We start from the raw sequence: 18,015 nt of genomic DNA on the forward strand, positions 1-18,015 counted from the left end.
AACAATGATTACACTTCAAAATCAATTATTGTTCGTTGATTCGTCAAATCTATTGGGGTTGCTGTCTTTTGGGATTGGAGTGTTCTAACTTCTAATTAACAGCTCAAAGATTGAAAACAAGCAGATATATATATATATATATATACATTGCCGGATCAAATTTCTAATAATTAACAATGCAGTTAATAAAATTAAATGAAAGCAATCAAAAACCAAAACAAGTTTGAATATATACTTGTTGGTTGCACTCTTGATTTTCTCTGTTTTATTTTATAGGACAGTGCAAGTTGCCTATGCCCATTGGTCTCTGTTTCGCTGTCTGTAACAGAGCAGAGAAATACAGCTTTGGGCCTGCTTGAATCAGCCTGAATTTCTCAGTTCTCCCTTTCTCATCCATTGATGATCCGAGACTTTTGGGTTCGCAATAAAGCTCATTAACCTGCATATTAATTCTGTCATAACCATTTTCGACAAAAACTTCATATACTTTGCTGGAAGATAGGGTAATAATGAAAAAAATGGTCAGTCACTCTGTCGATGAGGGCACAATTTAGAGCAAAAATTATATGCTTCTCTTCTTTTAGCTCTTTTGTTGCTTGAAAAGATAACGAACGAGTATTTAAATATAATCGTTTTATAAACACCTTACAACTATAGATATGGCACATCCAAAGGACAAAACTACATACAGAAATTGAAGCGAGTAAATGAAAATCACTAATAATAACAGATATTGATACCATATATAGTCATTAGTTATAATGCTACTTTGACGTGAACCTAAGAAACGATTTCAGTTATAATGCCAATAATTCGCAGGCTTAATGATCATTCTTCCCTTTGGAGGAAAAGAATCTGCTAAAGCCACGTGAATGTTTCTCCGGGGCTGGGGTAGAAGAAGAAGAAGATGAAGAGCTCGACATTGTAGACCTGGGTTTTGAATTGATGGGTGATCTCAAAGGGTTTGGTTCAGTATCAGATGGGCTGCATGGTATGTTAAATGACTCCATGGGAGACTCTGCACCAGTTCTGCTCCCAATGCCACAAGCAGCAGCAACACTGTCTATCTTTGTCTGAAATAGATCCTGCAAGTAGATGCCGCTGGTTCCGGGATCATAGTTTCGGCTCCTCTCATTGTATGGTGATCCCGTTATATCTGTCTGAGGATGGAAAGCTTTCAATTGTTTGCCGAGAAGGAATATGGTTTCTTGACATTCAGCTAGTTTCTTTGCTAGTTCTTTCTCCTGTGGAAGAAAATTAGAACTTGAAAAGAGGAAGAATGACTTGTACTAAAGCAGCAAATTAAGTTTCAATAACAGCATGACTCTGAAACATAATAGAAATGAAATAAGCTTTATCTAAAATTTTCAAATTCGTGTGAATTAAGCTCTAGAAAATCTCTCCATAGCTACTTTTTTTTCCAGGAAAATACCTCTGATAGGGACAGTGTAAAGTATGCCACTGTCATGCAGGAGTATTTGGCATTTTAAACAGTAATATTAAATTTCTTAGTAGGTATCGGAAGACCGGTTTTGAGAAACACATGATGAAATATAGCCTCACCTGCTTGCTCTTGAGGTCATTATCTGCTGCTGAAGAACATACAGAACAGTTGTCATTCCTAAAAGTGATGGAAAAGAGTTTTGTTAGTCATAATTTTCAGTAAATAAATTAGAACATAGAGTCACGCAACAATATTTGGTAGTAACTCTATATTGTACAAAAAAGAATTCAATGCTTACCTTTGCAATTGCTCTTCTAGCTCTTTACATCTGGCAAAAGCATCATGATGGCTTCTCTTTTCATCTTGAAGCTCGTTTTCCAGAGTTTCTATTTTTACCTGGAGAAGGTTCACTTCGGTCTCTAACTCATTTGCACGTGTTTCTAATGCTCTATAAGACTCTGTCATGCACTTGAGTTGTGTCTCAGCCAAGCTGTTTGACCTTCGAGCACAAACCAATTGAGATTTAGCTTCTGATAGAAGCTGCTCGGTTTCATGTAATTTGGACTTCAATTCCCTGAACTCTTCTGAAGAGAATTCGCTTGATTGTTTTGGTTGATATTCTGAGACCATGTTTCCATCATCAGGAACCTCAGGATTGGAAGTTGGATTTGAAAAGCTGGCATTGCCATTTTGATAGCTCCCGCGTAATGAATCGTTTTGTGTTACCTTGTTCTCTGGTAAAGCAACCTTATCTATGCAATAAGGACTACTGATTTTTTCTTCATTACCCTTGTAGCCAAGCACATTGAATCTTAGTTCACTGGCTTTGGCTAAAACAGCAGAAAGATCAAAAACAAAATCATCCAAATTCACAGTGCTGCACAAGACTTTATTGTAGGTGACCAAGAACTCATCAATTATGTAGCTTAATCCCTTGCCGTCAGAAGATATGTCATCAACTGCCATTGCTTCTTTTTCCAAGGACCGTACAAAGTCATGGATATGAGAAAGTGCAGTAGCTAGTTCTTTACGCACAGTTTCAGAAATCACCTTATCACCTGGGGACATGGGAATTTTTTTCTCTTCAGTTAAGCTACCACCTCCAGAATAGGCTTGCCCATTGCATGTGCCAACAGAGGCATGCACTTCCTCATAGACACCATTGATAGAATGCTGGCTTAGGTTTTCGCTTGCGTCCTGCACAGCCTGTTTGATGTCCTCCAGAATTTTATGCATACCAACATCTCTAGACGTTGACTGAAGCACCATTAAGAGCCTTGCTCGAAGCTTCGTGACAGACAAATTATCTGCGTCTGATATGTGATTTTCTGTTGGTGATAGATCATGCTGCTTTTCAGAATGGTGTTCCTTGCAAAAAGTCTCTCCTGAAGCATCGCTCTTAACAGTTTCAGATATCTTATCATTGGTACACCCTGAAATAATGATTGCACCATTTGCAGTTGGATCATTTGAAGAACAGGCCAACTTCTCCATCTCAAGAAAATCGTGCATAATGTCCAGGCGCATCGCATTCTCAGGTTTGTTTGACTTTTCAGTGCTATTTTCTTTCTTGAATTGGGAGAGTCCAGATATCAAAGCTATAGCTGATGTCTGGGAACAGCTTCTGTCATCATCATTTCCATCTTCAGACAAAGAAGTCATACTTGGTGGATTGCTAGCGGTCAGGCTCGAGTAAACTTCTGTAGGGATATGGACAATTGCTTTTGAGGGACTTCTTTGTTGGTTGCTGATGGCAAGTTGTGCTTCTAAAGTTTGGAGCTTGCTAGATGTCTTCGCGCACAGATTCCTAGAAGCTAGTAGTTCACCGTTACGTATTGCCAAACCTTCTTTCAGCATCTTTGTTTCTTCCTCCATTGCCAATAAACGATCCGCAAAAACTCATGCTCTTGATGGGATTTTTGTGCATTGTCAATGGAAAAATCTGTCACAGTGGACAGGTGTGGAGCAGAAGCCCGGGAAGGAGACCTCTTGAATCGAGTATCTCTGTAATCCCATCCAAAACTCTCAACCTCTAGCTTCATTTGGGCAAGTGCAGCAGGGCCTGGCAACTTTTTCCGCACAAGACCACGCAGCCTTTGGCACTCTGCTTCTAGCTTTGCTATCTTTTTTACACCCTCCATATGCTGCTTGTTAGCTGCTTCTGCAGATCTCATGCTCATATTCTTTTCTTCATTTCGAATTTCTAGCTCTTTGGAAAGAACATGAATCTCATACTTGAGCGAATTTATTTCCCTTTCGCATGATTCAATGTTACCCTTCAAACGCTCAATCTCAGCCTCAGCTCGTGATTTTTCTTCACTAATCTTGATCACCATGTTAGAACGTTCTTGCAAAGACCGCAAAATCGCATCATTGTCAGCTTCAGACTTGAGGAGCTCTTGGTCTAAATTAGCTAATTTAGCTTCAAGCTCAAGCTTAATCTTCTCGCACTTGTTGTTTTTGCTAATTACCACATCTTGCAACTCCTGTTCGTGTTCTTCCTTCAGAATTCGGATTTGCCACATGCACTCTTTAAGAGCATCATCCAAATGTGATGCCTTATCTTCAGCAGTGAGCTTCGAAAGGGTAACCGATTCCAGACTGTTTTTCAATGCCAAGGACTCTGCTTCAGCCTTTTCCCAACCTACAGCAAAACCAGCACCACAGGTCGGGAAAAAAACTCGGGATTAATCAGAGTGACCGTAGTCTTACATTAGAATATTAAACGTAGACCGTTTGAGCATATAGTATACTAACCCGAGACAGCTTCTTCTGCAACTTTGTTGTGCTGTTTCACCAGGTCTTCCTTGGCAGTAATCTCTGAATTGGCCGCAGAAAGCTTTTCATTCAAATCATTTATCTCATTCTCCAACGCCTCGATTTGTTCCTCGTATGTTTTCACTTGATTCTCCAAGCCAGTAAGGCGCGCATATGATTCTACTGAAATTTGAACGTACTTTGCTTTTTTCAAGGTATCCTGTTAAAAACACCACAAAATTGATATCAGATAAAATAACTCAACAGTTAAATATAAGCAGATCCAAATCTCTGCTCCAAGCAACTGTTTACCTAACCTGATCGCCTTGAGACGCAGCTGGAGATAAAGTAGTGGCGGTGGCTTTATCAGTTGATTTTTTCTTCCAAGGCCAACGGCGGTCCATTGCTTAAATTTCCTTTATACACCGAGGGAAGACGACCGTATAATCAGTTGAAGAAAAATATACAAAGCAAACCCAGACATTTACATCTTAAGACAAAGTTAAGCGGTTGTAGAGACATCGCAGTCTTTCTCTGACCTAAAACCCATAGCATATTACTAAAGGCTACGTATTGCAGCCACTTAATTTGGGTCATGTTAGGAATACTAATCTTGGATGGGTTTCCGGATCGAAATGGAAGCAACTGTTGAAGCATATTCAATTTCCTTAAAGGCACATTCAAATACCGTAAACAGAAACAACGTCCGGTGACAGCTAATTGCCTCACGTATTCAGTCTGGACAACACGCGGGAAAATAATTCCAAGTGTTAGAAATCCACAGGAAGAGAGAAAGAAAGAATTTAATTGATTATCACCATGAAGTAATTATCTATTCGCATTTAATTTATTTTGCTGGTTCAGGTTGTGATTCTAGTGAGGTGGAGTTCACTTTGATAAATTCAGATAATAACACAGCTGTCAAAAACCAAAAGCACCTTCTCTTTCATTCTACATTTTCTCAGCCGCCAAACAGAACATAACGCCAGGGGAAATAACAAAAAAAATCTTGCAACTTTGAAAATTATCAAATCAGGTCGAACTACACAGCATGAGAAAAAGTGCGAATTCGCAGTGGTTTGGAACTAAAAAAAACAGCAAAAACAAAGAGAAAAGGTGATAGAATAAACGAATCGAGTCACATCAATACCTTATATGTAAATTTAAAGCCAATGCTTTGGGATGAAAGCTTGAAACAAGTAGGATCGTCAGTGTTTCCAGAGTTGTAACTGAATCAAATGAGAAGGCATATTCAAGCCAACCATGTTCGTCAATGGCTACATTCCATCAAATGCAAAAGATTTAATCAAAGAGATACAGATTTTAGAGCCAAAACGTGGTTTCATATTGATAAAAACGAGATAGATTTTGATTGAAAACTGTAAAAGAAAAGGAATTTACTTAATGCATTTGGATTTAAAGGACTGAAGCTGGGAAAAGAGTGATCAAAGTTTGGAACTGGACTGAGAAATGAAGTTAAATTAACAAATAAAAACTGAAGAGAAACAGAATATAAAAGGCTTGAAATGGAAGAAATCTGATAACTTTAAACTTCACCCAAAAAAAAGGATAAAAAATCAATCTCAAAGGAAACAATTTACTCTGTATTAAACCGACAACTGTTTTCCAGCCAGAAACAAACTTAGTGCAGAAGTTAAAACAAAAAAGAAACAGATTCAAATTTCCACTCACTCGATTCTGCAGGAACCACCAAAATTCCCAGTTAAACAAAAGAAACCAATCAAAGGAATGAAAAAAACAAGAAAACAAAGCTTCAACTCGCGTTATTACATAAACAAGAGCTAGCTTGAGAAATTCAGCTTTCGACAGGGAAATTGAATTTGCAAAAAGAGTTGTCTCGCCGTTTAAAGATTTAAGATCCAAATCTATGCATTTTCTTCTTCTTTATTTTCAATGTTAATGTTAACGTTATGAGAAAGAGAAATAAATGGTGGCAAATGGCAATGGCGATGGAAGAAGAGGAAGACGGTGGAAGTGGTGCAGTAGTGGTTGAAACCGGTTTTTATTCGTGTTTTTAGACTCGGTCTTGTAGATAATTTGGGACCAAAACTGAAACCGATTGGACGAAATTACCCATAATGAAAGTAAACAATGACAAGAGAGCCTGTACTCTTTGGGTAGAAGCAACGGCTTAGCTGGACACGATGGTTGGAAAGTTGTGTTTGTGTTTTTGTGTTTTGTATGTGTCACGACTCACGACTCTCGCTCTCGCTGGACCACCGTCACTCCAGCTCATGAGCATTCATAAAGACTTGTCTGCTACCGTGCTCCGTCGCACCATCCGTTGCCATGTATCATCACATCTCCCACCGCTAACGTTTCAGTTTCTATGCTTTTGGCACATCTAATTTAATGTTGGTGTGTATTTTTTTTAATTAATCTATTGACCGATTAATTCAGATCGGATACTGTAGAGGCGAAGACGACCCTTACAACACAGTTTGCTTCATTCTCAAATGTCAGAATTTGAACCCAGACCTTACTTAAGAAACATAGTGTTGATCTCACTAAACCAATTGATTGTTGGTAACGTTGGTGTAACTCATTCTCAAATAGTTTTAATGATAAAAATATTTTTTTAAAGATTTTAAATTCAAATAGTTATATCTATATAATTTATATTATCAATTGATTAATAAAATTTTAACCAATAAAAAATACTTTTAAAAAAATATATAACACATAAAAATATATTAATAAATCGTGAGAAATTATGATGTTAGGTGTATAACAGTTAGTTTTGGAGTGCAGGTTTTGATTAAATGCTACTCTAGAATTTTGGCGTTAGAGTAGGGGTACACTATAAACGGGTTAACTTTGCCTAATAATTCTGTTCAGGATCCAAGAAAATAAAGCCTCACTAATCTTGACAGCTAACAATGGTTTATTTATCTTTCAAAAAAGAAGGCTATCCTTGTATTTCATAGGGTGAATATTCTCGGATGTAATTGAATAAAGCCGACAAAATTGAGTCAACCGATTTAATTGATTTTAGTTTAATTGGACAAATCAATTTATTCAAATACATATTGAATTAAGTGAGATTTTTTGGTAGGATTTTTATTGAAATTTTATAACCAAACTGAAGTAATTAGTTGGTTTATATTATGATTATTAATTTAACGATTATTAAATTTTTAATTAAAGCGAGCTTTAAAAATCAATTTATTTTTAATGTTTTATTTATAATGAAACTCAAGCATAAATTTGAGTTTTAAGATAAAATAAAGATCAATTACTATTAAACAAATAAATAAAATTTAAAAATATTAATAAAATGTTTTTTTGAAAGGAATATTAATAAAAATAAAATTTATCTTTATTTTTTTTTATTAAGCTAAAGGTGATTACAATTTCTAAAAACTCCTAACTATTTGACAATGAACGTTCAATCATCTTTGCAGCTGCTGATGCTCGAATCCATAACCTCTAAGAACAACAATAGCTCTTAAATACTTTCAATGTTTTATTTATAATGAAACCCAATCATAAAATTTTAAACTTTTATAGAACTCAACCTTACTATTAAACAAATACATGGTTAACAATAAAGATCAATTATCGAAACGATTAGTAACAGAGCGGAAAATAACGTAAAAACAAAATTTGAGTGTTAAGATTTGAAGAACTCTTGTTTGTCATTAATATAATTTTGGATTGAGGAATACGAATGATAAGGACATAAGGTAATTGCATAAATGTCATCATACGCTTGGAAAACAAAAGTACGTAGACGAAGTGAGAAATGGACGCCAGCGATGGAAGGATAAAACTGACAAAAATAGAAGAGTCGTGGACATGCTTGCTCTGTTATAAAATTGGAACAACGACATGCCGTGGGCCTTTTCTTTCTTATTGCTCAGTCACGTGCAACTTTTTCTTCCAATTTATCGTAATTTCTTCAAAATACGTTCAATTCTCCATTCCTGAGAAAATTACATGCCAACTTCTTGTTCCAATACGGAATTGAATTAACAATAACTTCAAATAAAAGTAATGTTATTTTTTTCTTTATGGCAAATGGTAATATGTCAGTCTCCACCTACGCAATTATCACATATATATTACTATCCTTTTGTCTTCATGAAGTCTCATTATTTGAACAATTACCATGCAAGGGGTTGCATTGCATCTAAAAACACAATAAGTATTTAAGATGATAATAACGCTTCCAACAAATCAGATCCTCTTGATGATGATGATGATGATGATGAACTTGCATTTAATCTGATTGGGTCACTACCTAGGGTTATGATTAAGAATGATGTGAAACGAAGCATGATTTTCAAACCTATGGCCAATAATTTTCTTGGTATGCATCATAAGCAAACTGTGTTTTTTCCATGGCGGTTTTATTACACGCTTTTGTCATAAAATTATGCTCTAAGGAATATGGATTTACGAGTTAAGGCATCATTTTCATTTCCAAAATCAAAAAGAAAATTAAAAGAATAAATAGTGATGAAGCACGAATTTAATATAGAAGACAAAAGTTATTTATTAATTGATTACCTCAATGCTATATTAAGCCGCTTAGCTAGCAATGTAGATAAATATGATTAATAATTTAATTATTCCAAAAATAGGAAAGAAAAAAAGAATGAATGAATAATGGAAAGTAGATAACAACACAAACAATATGTATATTATAGGCAAGAAATCAATACAAGTAGTATTGTGAGCACCTTAACCTAAAGAGGAAGCGATATAATTCTGGGTCGTTTTCTACGTACTATCGAGTTTTACTCCTCCTTTTGTGTATGTCTTGTACATTCGAAGAGGACCCAATCAAAAGATTTGATGAAGCTAGAGGATTGAATTGAAGATTAAGAGAACTCGAAAGACCAATTAGCGAATAATGGCTCACTTAGAGATGAAATTCGCATGTGGGGTGTCTAACCCATGTCTGAGCAAAAACCCAAAGGGTTGAAGAAAATAATCATGATATTAATGTTATAATATCAAATAAATAAGTTTATTAAAATATAATACTAAAATAAGAAATTGATGATTGGTTATCTGAAAAAACTTTTGCTTTTTGGGTACGAAAGATTGTGAATGGAATAAGATAAAAAAGTACACCACTAAACATTAGAAGCGGACCCACATTATATATTTCACAGTTTTGCCGCACCTCCACGCTCTTTCTTTTTTCTGACTGCCTCCAAAGTGTAAATAAGGTTGTCTTCTGTATTTCTCAAGTTATCACCGGGACTTTTTTCTCTCTTTTCTTTCTTGACTCCCTAAATAAAGCCATACCTTAATTATCTATTGTGTAAATTGTTTCAAGACGCCAACTCACGCATATGTTAATGACCGTCACCGTCCATATGCCTGTTTTATGGACTATAAATGACAACATATTTAAGTAATATTCAGCTTTCATACCAAAACAGGAGTATATAAGGAAACATGTTTCAGTGCTATTCTGTTTTATGTTTATTTTTTATTACATATTTTCTCAATCAGTTGATTATAAGATGGATATGGTCAATACCAGTGAGGAGCATGTTAATGAGCTACTTCAAGCTCACGTTTGGAACCACGTGTTCAGCTACATACGCTCCATGTCTCTAAAATGTGCAATTGATTTAGGCATCCCTGATATCATTCAAAACCATGGCAATCCGATAACATTATCCAGTTGGTCGCGGCACTACCGACGCTAAACCCTACAAAAGCATGCAACATCTACCGGCTCATTCGTATTTTAGTTCGCTCGGGCTTCTTTGCACGTCAAAAGCTAGGCGATGATGTCCAAGAAGATGGTTATGTTCTTACCAATGCTTCTCGTCTCCTGCTCAACGATAATCCCTTATGCGTAACACCTCATCTTAAATTAGCATTGGATCCTATTATGACAGTGCCTTGGCATTTTCTAGGGGCCTGGTTCTCAAATAATGATCATAACTCATTCGAAACCGCGCATGGGAAGATATTGTGGGACTATTGTAGACATGATCCGCAACTAAACAATTTGTTTAATGAAGGCATGTCTAGTGATTCTCGATTTGCTAATAGTGTTCTGATTGACAAGTGTAAGGGGGTGTTTGAGGGGCTGAATTCCTTGGTGGATGTTGGGGGTGGCACAGGAACATTGGGGAAGGCCATTGCTGATGAATTTCCACGCTTGAACTGCACTGTGTTTGATCTTCCTCATGTTGTCGCTGGCCGCCAAGGCAGTGGGAACTTGAGATATGTTGGAGGCGACATGTTTGAGCAAGTTCCAGCCGCAGATGCTATTTTATGGAAGGTTTTTACTTTTTCTTTTATCAGTAATCTCTTTTTTATGCATTTTAGCTGAGTGAATTATACTTTTGAGTTGATTAAACAATCGATATTGCACGACTCGAACAACGATTAATGCTTGAAGATTCTTAGCATTGTAAAGAAACAATTCAATCGAGAGGAGCAGAGAGGGAAGGCTATTAATTAGACATGGTATTGAAGAATAATGGAGAAGTGAATGATGAAGCCTGGAACCTGACCGAAACACAAGTCTTGTTTGACATGCTGATGATGGCGTTGTCGACAGGAAAAGAGAGACAAGAGGAAGAATGGACTAAGTTGTTTGTGGCTGCTGGTTTAAGTGATTATAAATTTATTCCTATACTTGGTATAAGATCTTCGATTGAGCTTTATCCCTAGGAGTTTTCATTTTGTGCTCTATTGGTGTGGTAATAGTAATAGCAGCGAGAACAACGACAAATAATAATTGTAATTAAATATTATGAAGTTATTTATTTATTTATTTCCGTTTGTTTGATGTTGAATTTATACTCATCTTCCATTTATTTAAGGCGAAAAATATATTTTTTATTTGAAATAAAGATTTATATTTTATGATCAAATATTTTTATTTATTTTATTATGAATTATTTGACGTTGTGGACAAAAATTGAAAATAAAATTATATCTCGTCGAATTAGGGTGAGTTTGTATCTCAAATTTTGAAATAGATTCAGAACATGTGTAAGAACATTAGTTTTTATAATAGGACGAGATCAGAGTTGGGTGACGTATAAATAATTTTGGGTCGTGGCGACTAAAAATCAGCCCTACTCGTCTTATCCCATGGCCATTTCTAGCACTATGCCCCCCCCCCCTCTTTGGCACGTTCTCTGATTGGAGGGTCTCAAATTCATTTACACTTCAATTTCAGTGGAGGGCTAGAAATTTGAAAATTAGGTAAGTAATTGTAATTTTAAATTTTGTTGCGGAAGACGGTTATCGGATAGAGCAAAATCGCAACTGATAATTTGAGAAAATAAAAATGAAGATAAAAGAGACAAAATTTACGTGGAAAACCCCTAAAAATTTAGGGTAAAAACCACGGGCAACGGTAGAAGAATTTCACTATGAGAAAATAGGAATTACAACCTCTCTCGATCTACCAAGGAGAAAACAATGATAATTCTCTCTTGATAAAAAGGAGAAAACAACTCTCAAGAAACTTTCTAAATTCTCTCTAGTATTGGAAGAAAGCTAGAATGCTTTGGGATGGTTTTGAAGCTAAATGAACTAGGGTATTTATAGTTGAAGCTTAAGGACTAATCTTATAAATACCCTAAAGTGCAATGACTAAAAGTTGCATTTTTACCATTTTATTTTTCAAACAACTTTGCAACCAACTTAGAATTAAATCAAAGCAGTCGGCTGCCATCTAGAAAATTAGCCGCCCCATGCTATTTGCTTTTGACTTTCAACAATCTCCCACTTGAAGATTTGATTGGAGCAATCATATATTCACACCATTCTTTCTACCTTGTACCATCATGTTGCTTACGTCTCTGGCAGGCCACAGGAGGATCGACACTAGGTAAATTTATCAGCATTGATCGCCTTTGTCATGAAATCTGCTATGTTGTCTTTGGTATGGATCTTCTGCATATCTACTGTCCCTTCTTCCACCTTTTCACGAATGAAATGGTACTGAACTCGTATGTGCTTTGTCCTTGAATGAAATGCTGGACTCTTTGCTAAATGCAATGCGCTTTGACTGTCACAAAACAGAGAGACATACTCTTGATTGTGCCCAAGCTCCTCCAATAGCATCTTCAACCAAATTGCTTCTTTACTGGCTTGTGTAGCTGCTACATAATTCTGCCTCTGTTGTGGATGTATCCACAACTGACTGCAATTTTGAAACCCAGCTTACAGCTCCACCAGCAATTTTGAACACATATCATGTAGTAGATTTGCTTTTATCCAAATCCCCTGCATAGTCAGAATCTACATACCCATTGATTAGTAAGTTTGATCCTCCGTAACATAATGTAACATTTGAGGTTCCTTTGATGTATCTCAGGATCCTCTTTATTGTATTCCAATGCTCTTTGCCTGGATTCGCCATGTACCGACTAACCACTCCCACTACTTGTGCAATGTCTGGTCTTGTGCATATCATAGCGAACATCAAACTTCCCACTGCCGATGCATACGGTACTCGAGACATCTTTATCCTCTCTTCTTCACTGCTAGGACTCATACTGGAGGATAATTTGAAGTTAATAGGAAGAGGGGTAGAAATTGACTTACAATCTTGCATGCTGAATCGTGACAAGATCTTCTTTAAGTAATTCTTTTGTGAAAGCCAAATCTTCCTATTACTTATGTCTCGATGAATTTGCATCCCTAGAATCTTGTTTGCTGATCCCAAGTCCTTCATTTCAAATTCCCTAGCCAGTTGTGCCTTCAATTCTTCAATGTGATCTTTGTTGGGTCCTGCAACCAACATGTCATCCACATACAACAATAATATAACAAAATCGTTATCACCAGACCTCTTGAAATAAGCACAAGGATCTGCATTAAGTCTGTTATATCCAAGGCACATAATGAAGGAATCAAATCTCTTATACCAACACCTCGGTACCTGCTTTAGACTGTACAGAGATTTGTTCAACCTGCAAACCAAGTTCTTTTCTTTTTCTTCAAAACCTTCAGGCTGGACCATAAAAATCTTTTCTTCAAGATTTCCATGAAGAAAAGTTGTTTTAACATCTAGTTGCTCTAGATGTAAGTTCAATGTAGCACACATTGCAAAAACTACTCGAACTGTTGTTAGTCGAACCACAGGAGAAAATATTTCATTGAAATCAATACCTTCTTTTTGAGCATATCCTTTGACCACCAGTCTTGCACGATACCTCTCAACTTGATCGTCACCATTTCGCTTGATTTTGAAGACCCATTTGTTACCAATTGGCTTCCTTCCTTGTGGTAGTGGCACAAGGTCCCATGTATTATTTTTATGAAGGGCTTCAATTTTTTCTTGCATCGCCATCATCCACAGTGAAGCATCTGAGTTGTTGTAACATCCTCAATACCGGGTTAGTGACTAAATTGTAAAGTTTCAGAATTTGGTGACTAAAGTAGAAGAATGAAATATTCAATGATTATTTGAATATATTGAAGGTTATTGGTAATTTTAAAGGAATTAAGGGTTAAATGGTCATTTGACCAGAAAGATTTTTATATTTCTTTTTAAGGTAATATAAACGTGGGAAATTTGAGAAACATCCAGTTCTCTTCTCCTTTCTTCTTCTTCATACGTGGAGAGCAGGCAAAGGTGAGAGTTTTATTAGTTGATATTATTTGAATTTTAAGTTTGGTTTTGATTCTTTGGGTATTAAATAAGCTTAAGGAAAGCTTATATGTGATTTAAACAATAAGATAAAGGAATTATGAGGAATTTGCAATATGAGTTTTTAAGATGAATTTTGATATGTATGGTTGTTGAAGTTTTATGATGAATTTGACTTGTCAATGGTTAAATTAAGAGATTTGGAGTGATAGAATTGGATTTAGAACATATAGAAAATTTGGTATGATTCTTGAATCTCATAAAGAAGATGATTTTGAGGTTAAAGATGATTTACATGGATATAAGTTGGTTCAAGTAATGGTAATTGAGTTTAATGTCAAAATAGGGGCTTAAAATAGAAGAATTAGGGAAGAGTTGATGATTTACGTGCTAAAATGTCAGTTCTGGGCAATGTGCATCGATGATAAATACCAAAAATTGTTTAAGGTGCATCGATGCACATGCAGTGCATCGATGCATGAATTTAAATAGAAAACATCGAATAGGATTTATGCATCGATGTATAAGGAGTGCATCGATGCATCCCATTAAATACAAACATCGAATAGGATTTATGCATCGATGCATGGTGTAGTGCATCGATGCTACCTTCATTAAAAGATGATATTGGCTTTTCTTTGAGAGAGTGATAGTTTCGAATATATCAATTAGTATACTGATAAGTATCAATGATTACTATATAGATATCGAGCCTAAACGAGTTCCGGAATCATTGACAAGTAAGATCGAGAAAAAGGGAAGATAAGAGATTGGAATTGACTAGTGAGGCCAGGTGAGTGCATATTCAATAGTATATGATGTGCGATGGGAATAAGACTTGCGATGAGTCTATTTCCTGAAGTGTTACACATGAATTCATGATAAAGGCATGAGGAATATGCATGTATGCTTGATTATATGGATTGATCTGTTTCTTTTATGTGTTAGGGATCATAGTAAAATATAATTATATTATTAAATGGATAAGTGAAATAAGCTAGATAATATTGATCTATAGGATGATGTGAGAATAGTACACTAACTAGGATTTGAACATAATGATAATATGAATATAAGATAAGCTAGATGGGAAAGATTCATATGTTTACAATAAAACCTATAACACATGGGTTGTATGATAGAAATTTATGAAGCTATATGAGAAGATTATAGAGTTATATGAAATTGAATTAAGTAAACAGATTAGATTATATATATAATAAAATAAGTGAGATGTGTTTATAAGTCTGACATAGATGAATATGAATAATTATAAGAGTACTATATGATTATATTAGGATAATCTGAGAATATATATATATAGATGGATTGAAATGAAATGAGTTATATGAATACATAATTATGTGATGAAATGGTGGATTACTTGACATGTGAATATATATATTTACATGATATGTTATGTATGTTAAATGAATTATGTGATGGTATAAGAAATGATATGAAATATATATATGAAAACAAGTATATGTTATGAGATAAGACCTATGACTATAAGCTACGTGAAAGTGTTCTAGGTGTTTCTATATGTTATATGATGTATATGATCTTATGTAACAAGATATGATAAGTATGTTTACATGAATAAATGTGACTGGGTGAGAAATGATAGACATTATATGAAAATATGATATATGTGATATGTGAATTATATGGAAATGATTTACGTGTAAGTGAACTATGTGACTATGTGATAATATGAAAAGAAGCTATGTGATACGTGATATGTGAAAGTGAATTACAAGTTTATGTGAATATTTGAAATGAAATAAATGATAACGCCCATGTTATGTGTCATGAGAGCTAGGGGTATAGTTGGCATGCCAAGAGTCGAGGGTCTACACGGTCCTTCGGGACATATGTATATTCTTTGGAACATGTGTGAAGTCTTGAAAGACACATACTTGATCCCTAGTATATGTATATGATTCTTAAGGAATAATATGTGGTCCTTATGGACATTATTATATGGCACTACGGTGCAATTCTACGCGGTCCTTCGGGATATATATATATTCTGTGGAACATGTGTGAAGTCTTGAAAGACACATACTTGATCCCTAGTATATGTATATGATTCTTAAGGAATAATATGTGGTCCTTATGGACATTTTTATATGGCACTACGGTGCAATTCTACGCGGCACTTCGGTGCAATTATACGAGCTGTGGTGACAACATTAGTGCACAACCTCTATAGACTCACATATTGATAGTTCTCACATATGTACATGGGCTAATCCAGAGATATGAACAAATATATGTTAGTGGTATGATAAATTCTATAGAAATGATATGATGTTGTGTGTGTATAGTGTTTGATTGAAAAAGTATGTGATTACATGATAAATTGTTAATGATGAATTATGTCTATGTATGTATTTACTGTAATTAATCTAATATGATTTTATATGATATGAAAAATGCATGGAATTGGTATAACATGATAGAACAGAACATGCATGTATTGATATATGTTATAAAGTGCATTATAAGTTGTTATGCCTCACTAAGTCTTCGACTTAGCGTGTGATTGTTTCACACGTAGGTTTCGAGAAGAGTAAAGAGTAATGCGGAGCAAGACAGGTCAGTTTTCCTTACCAAATGCCAGATCAGAAAATATATGTACTGTTTATAGAGTGTAGTTGACATGTAGTCTAAATATATAAATGGTATGAACTCTGATATATTTTGTAAACGTTTTGAATAATTTAAATGTTATCAAAGTTTTTAAATTACTCACTATTTTATACGAATAAATGTTTGAAAAGTCAATGTGACACTTCGGACTCGTATCCGGGTCGGATACGGGTTGGGGGTGTTACAGTTGTTTATTGCCTCCTGGTATGTTGATGGCTCACCGTCCTCTGTTAAAAGGCAGTATGCAATATTACATTCTATAACATAATATGAGTGCCAATTAGGACGTCTTCTCACGATCTGATTGACGAGTTGTTGGTGCTTCAGAACTCTGGTTCTTGTTCATCATGTGTGGTTCTACTTCAGAAGAATCTCCTGTTCAAACTCTTTTTCCACATGTATCTGAGTAGTCTCTGATTTTTCAGTGCTATCATCATCTTCTTTTCTTTGTAGTTTATCTTCTACAAAGATAACATCTCTACTGATGATCACTTTGCGGGCAGTGGGATCCCACAAGCGATACCCCTTTACTCCATCAACATACCCCAAGAATTTGCATTTCCTAGATTTTGGATCCAACTTTGAAATTTCTTGGGAGTTGTACATCACGTACACTATACTTCCAAATACATGGAGGTTTGAATAATCAGCTGGCTTTCCAGTCCACATCTCCATTGGTGTCTTCAGCTCTATTGCAGTTGATGGAGCTCGATTCACCAGATAACAGACGGTATTGACTGCTTCTGCCTAAAATGTTTTTTCTAGGCCTGCATCTCTCAACATTGCTCTTGTTCTTTCTAACAAGGTTTTGTTCATCCGCTCTGCCACTCCATTTTGTTGAGGAGTGTTTGCTATAGTGAATTGTCTTTTGATGCCTTTTTTCTTGCAAAAATCATCAAATTCTGCGCTTGTGTATTCTCCTCCATTATCTGTTCTGAAACACTTGATCTTATTTCCAGAATCAAGTTCCACCCGCGATTTGAAGTTTTTGAAAGTTAAAAACATATCTGACTTCTTCTTAATAGGGTACACCCAACATCTCCTGAGTAGTCATCAATAAATGAGACAAAGTATTTTGCTCCGCCTAGGGATGTGATTGGTTCTTGCCATACGTCAGAGTGAACCAATTCTAGAACACTTTTGCCTCTAGAATTTGATGTGTTGAATTTCAATCGGTGTTGCTTACTTGTTATGCAATGCTCACACAAAGTAAGTGATACATTCGTTAAACCTGGAAGTAGCTTTTGCTCCACAAGGACTTTCATTCCTTGTTCTGACATGTGTCCAAGTTTCTGATGCCATAGCATTGCAGAATCTAAACTACATGAGGCAACAGAGGCTTCTGCTTCTAGCAAAGTCTCTCCCTTCAGCATGTACAAGTTTGCTGCTATCTTTTCGCCTTTCAGCACCACAAGCGCTCCACGGAACACCTTCATGATTCTTTTGTGTTCAATCTGCTTGCATTATTATCCAACAATCGTAAGATAATAAATTTTTCTTCAGGCCTTCACGTGCCACACATCTCGAACAACTTTGATTGTTCCATCGA

The 18,015-nt window shown here is 35.6% G+C and overlaps 2 pseudogenes; one reads left to right on the forward strand and one right to left on the reverse strand.

Annotated features, from left to right (window-relative positions):
* Positions 1–616: 616 nt before the first annotated feature.
* On the reverse strand, positions 617–6,208 carry LOC120190585 (annotated as a pseudogene).
* A 3,462-nt stretch (positions 6,209–9,670) lies between these two features.
* LOC120190586 lies at positions 9,671–10,870 on the forward strand (annotated as a pseudogene).
* The last annotated feature ends 7,145 nt before the right edge of the window (positions 10,871–18,015 follow it).

This window comes from Hibiscus syriacus, unplaced genomic scaffold (genome assembly GCF_006381635.1).
Source record: "Hibiscus syriacus cultivar Baekdansim isolate YM2019G1 unplaced genomic scaffold, ASM638163v2 tig00116962_pilon, whole genome shotgun sequence".
NCBI classification, from domain to species: domain Eukaryota; kingdom Viridiplantae; phylum Streptophyta; class Magnoliopsida; order Malvales; family Malvaceae; genus Hibiscus; species Hibiscus syriacus.